The following is a 5,000-nucleotide window of genomic DNA, read 5'->3' as shown; positions in this document are numbered from 1 at the left end:
TGAAATCATTAACCAAAAATCGCAAAAGTAAGTAAAAAGTGTGAAATCATTAACCAAAAACTCGAAAATAATGTCCAGAGACCAAGTCCGAAAGGGCAAATGGTTAACCAGTAAGCAGAGTAATCATTAACCAAAAAGGGCAAAAGTAAGTAAAAAGTATGAAATCATTAACCAAAAAGCACAAAATTAAGTTAAAAGTGTGAAATCATTAACCAAAAAGTCGAAAATAATCTCCAGAGACTAAGTCCGAAAGGGCAAATGGTTAACCAGTAAGCAGAGTAATCATTAACCAAAAATCGCAAAAATATGTTAAAAGTGTGAAATCATTAACCAAAAACTCGAAAATAATGTGCAGAGACTAAGTCCGAAAGGGCAAATGGTTAACCAGTAAGCAGAGTAATCATTAACCAAAAAGGGCAAAAGTAAGTAAAAAGTATGAAATCATTAACCAAAAAGCACAAAATTAAGTTAAAAGTGTGAAATCATTAACCAAAAAGTCGAAAATAATGTCCAGAGACCAAGTCCGAAAGGGCAAATGGTTAACCAGTAAGCAGAGTAATCATTAACCAAAAAGGGCAAAAGTAAGTAAAAAGTATGAAATCATTAACCAAAAATCGCAAAAGTAAGTAAAAAGTATGAAATCATTAACCAAAAATCGCAAAAGTAAGTAAAAAGTATGAAATCATTAACCAAAAAGCACAAAATTAAGTTAAAAGTGTGAAATCATTAACCAAAATGTCGAAAACAATGTCCAGAGACTAAGTCCGAAAGGGCAAATGGTTAACCAGTAAGCAGAGTAATCATTAACCAAAAATCGCAAAAGTAAGTAAAAAGTGTGAAATCATTAACCAAAAACTCGAAAATAATGTCCAGAGACTAAGTCCGAAAGGGCAAATGGTTAACCAGTAAGCAGAGTAATCATTAACCAAAAGGCGCAAAAGTAAGTAAAAAGTATGAAATCAGTAACCAAAAAGCGCAAAAATATGTTAAAAGTGTGAAATCATTAACCAAAAACTCGAAAATAATGTGCAGAGACTAAGTCCGAAAGGGCAAATAATTAACCAGTAAGCAGAGTAATCATTAACCAAAAATCGCAAAAATATGTTAAAAGTGTGAAATCATTAACCAAAAACTCGAAAATAATGTGCAGAGACTAAGTCCGAAAGGGCAAATGGTTAACCAGTAAGCAGAGTAATCATTAACCAAAAAGGGCAAAAGTAAGTAAAAAGTATGAAATCATTAACCAAAAAGCACAAAATTAAGTTAAAAGTGTGAAATCATTAACCAAAAAGTCGAAAATAATGTCCAGAGACCAAGTCCGAAAGGGCAAATGGTTAACCAGTAAGCAGAGTAATCATTAACCAAAAATCGCAAAAGTAAGTAAAAAGTATGAAATCATTAACCAAAAAGGGCAAAAGTAAGTAAAAAGTATGAAATCATTAACCAAAAATCGCAAAAGTAAGTAAAAAGTATGAAATCATTAACCAAAAATCGCAAAAGTAAGTAAAAAGTATGAAATCATTAACCAAAAAGCACAAAATTAAGTTAAAAGTGTGAAATCATTAACCAAAATGTCGAAAACAATGTCCAGAGACTAAGTCCGAAAGGGCAAATGGTTAACCAGTAAGCAGAGTAATCATTAACCAAAAATCGCAAAAGTAAGTAAAAAGTGTGAAATCATTAACCAAAAACCCGAAAATAATGTCCAGAGACTAAGTCCGAAAGGGCAAATGGTTAACCAGTAAGCAGAGTAATCATTAACCAAAAATCGCAAAAGTAAGTAAAAAGTGTGAAATCATTAACCAAAAACTCGAAAATAATGTCCAGAGACTAAGTCCGAAAGGGCAAATGGTTAACCAGTAAGCAGAGTAATCATTAACCAAAAGGCGCAAAAGTAAGTAAAAAGTATGAAATCAGTAACCAAAAAGCGCAAAAATATGTTAAAAGTGTGAAATCATTAACCAAAAACTCGAAAATAATGTGCAGAGACTAAGTCCGAAAGGGCAAATAATTAACCAGTAAGCAGAGTAATCATTAACCAAAAAGCGCAAAAATATGTTAAAAGTGTGAAATCATTAACCAAAAACTCGAAAATAATGTCCAGAGACTAAGTCCGAAAGGGCAAATGGTTAACCAGTAAGCAGAGTAATCATTAACCAAAAATCGCAAAAGTAAGTAAAAAGTGTGAAATCATTAACCAAAAAGCACAAAATTAAGTTAAAAGTGTGAAATCATTAACCAAAAAGTCGAAAATAATCTCCAGAGACTAAGTCCGAAAGGGCAAATGGTTAACCAGTAAGCAGAGTAATCATTAACCAAAAAGCGCAAAAATATGTTAAAAGTGTGAAATCATTAACCAAAAACTCGAAAATAATGTGCAGAGACTAAGTCCGAAAGGGCAAATAATTAACCAGTAAGCAGAGTAATCATTAACCAAAAAGCGCAAAAATATGTAAAAAGTGTGAAATCAGTAACCAAAAAGCGCAAAAGTAAGTAAAAAGTGTGAAATCATTAACCAAAAACTCGAAAATAATCTCCAGAGACTAAGTCCGAAAGGGCAAATGGTTAACCAGTAAGCAGAGTAATCATTAACCAAAAAGCGCAAAAATATGTTAAAAGTGTGAAATCATTAACCAAAAACTCGAAAATAATCTCCAGAGACTAAGTCCGAAAGGGCAAATGGTTAACCAGTAAGCAGAGTAATCATTAACCAAAAGGCGCAAAAGTAAGTAAAAAGTATGAAATCAGTAACCAAAAAGCGCAAAAATATGTTAAAAGTGTGAAATCATTAACCAAAAACTCGAAAATAATGTGCAGAGACTAAGTCCGAAAGGGCAAATAATTAACCAGTAAGCAGAGTAATCATTAACCAAAAAGCGCAAAAATATGTTAAAAGTGTGAAATCATTAACCAAAAACTCGAAAATAATGTCCAGAGACTAAGTCCGAAAGGGCAAATGGTTAACCAGTAAGCAGAGTAATCATTAACCAAAAATCGCAAAAGTAAGTAAAAAGTATGAAATCATTAACCAAAAATCGCAAAAGTAAGTAAAAAGTGTGAAATCATTAACCAAAAACTCGAAAATAATCTCCAGAGACTAAGTCCGAAAGGGCAAATGGTTAACCAGTAAGCAGAGTAATCATTAACCAAAAATCGCAAAAGTAAGTAAAAAGTGTGAAATCATTAACCAAAAAGTCGAAAATAATGTGCAGAGACTAAGTCCGAAAGGGCAAATGGTTAACCAGTAAGCAGAGTAATCATTAACCAAAAAGCGCAAAAATATGTTAAAAGTGTGAAATCATTAACCAAAAACTCGAAAATAATGTGCAGAGACTAAGTCCGAAAGGGCAAATAATTAACCAGTAAGCAGAGTAATCATTAACCAAAAAGCGCAAAAATATGTAAAAAGTGTGAAATCAGTAACCAAAAAGCGCAAAAGTAAGTAAAAAGTGTGAAATCATTAACCAAAAACTCGAAAATAATCTCCAGAGACTAAGTCCGAAAGGGCAAATGGTTAACCAGTAAGCAGAGTAATCATTAACCAAAAAGCGCAAAAATATGTTAAAAGTGTGAAATCATTAACCAAAAACTCGAAAATAATCTCCAGAGACTAAGTCCGAAAGGGCAAATGGTTAACCAGTAAGCAGAGTAATCATTAACCAAAAGGCGCAAAAGTAAGTAAAAAGTATGAAATCAGTAACCAAAAAGCGCAAAAATATGTTAAAAGTGTGAAATCATTAACCAAAAACTCGAAAATAATGTGCAGAGACTAAGTCCGAAAGGGCAAATAATTAACCAGTAAGCAGAGTAATCATTAACCAAAAAGCGCAAAAATATGTTAAAAGTGTGAAATCATTAACCAAAAACTCGAAAATAATGTCCAGAGACTAAGTCCGAAAGGGCAAATGGTTAACCAGTAAGCAGAGTAATCATTAACCAAAAATCGCAAAAGTAAGTAAAAAGTGTGAAATCATTAACCAAAAAGCACAAAATTAAGTTAAAAGTGTGAAATCATTAACCAAAAAGTCGAAAATAATCTCCAGAGACTAAGTCCGAAAGGGCAAATGGTTAACCAGTAAGCAGAGTAATCATTAACCAAAAAGCGCAAAAATATGTTAAAAGTGTGAAATCATTAACCAAAAATCGCAAAAGTAAGTAAAAAGTGTGAAATCATTAACCAAAAAGTCGAAAATAATGTCCAGAGACTAAGTCCGAAAGGGCAAATGGTTAACCAGTAAGCAGAGTAATCATTAACCAAAAAGCGCAAAAATATGTTAAAAGTGTGAAATCATTAACCAAAAACTCGAAAATAATGTCCAGAGACTAAGTCCGAAAGGGCAAATGGTTAACCAGTAAGCAGAGTAATCATTAACCAAAAAGGGCAAAAGTAAGTAAAAAGTATGAAATCATTAACCAAAAAGTCGAAAATAATGCCCAGAGACTAAGTCCGAAAGGGCAAATGGTTAACCAGTGGAAGGGCGATCAAGCGGAATAATTTGCCCCGGTTACCCGGGATGGAGTTCCAGAGGTCCGGCCAGAGTTGTCAAATTCGTCCCGCTGATCGGACGCTTGTCATTCGGGTGGCTGGGGGTTGGCGGGGTATCTGCACAGTAGTAGGAGGTGGCAAGTCGGGACTTGGACGTTTATTCCAAGAGTCCACCCGAGCCTCCAGGTCTGCAGAGACCGACCCTAGCTGCCGCCCAACCGACTTTTAAGCCTTTTTCGGATGGGGATTTTTTCCCATTTTCGTCCATTTTTCGGGTTTTCTGTCGGGCTTAATAGGCGGCAGCCTGACCCCCGGCCGAGGCGGGGGGCGCACTCTCCCTTGCGTAAGGGTCCGGATTTGCCCCGGAAAGTGCCCCCGACGGCCTCCCGACCCGGGTGCCTGCAGGGCGGGGGAAAGGGTAGTCCCAGCCGCAGGAAATCATTAACCAAAAGACTTAGCCGTCGGGGCAGAGGCTAAGACCCGGGCTGGTGAAATCATTAACCAAAAGGAATGC

This window comes from Heterodontus francisci, chromosome 3 (genome assembly GCF_036365525.1).
Source record: "Heterodontus francisci isolate sHetFra1 chromosome 3, sHetFra1.hap1, whole genome shotgun sequence".
NCBI classification, from domain to species: Eukaryota; Metazoa; Chordata; class Chondrichthyes; order Heterodontiformes; family Heterodontidae; genus Heterodontus; species Heterodontus francisci.
This window is presented reverse-complemented; position numbering follows the sequence as displayed.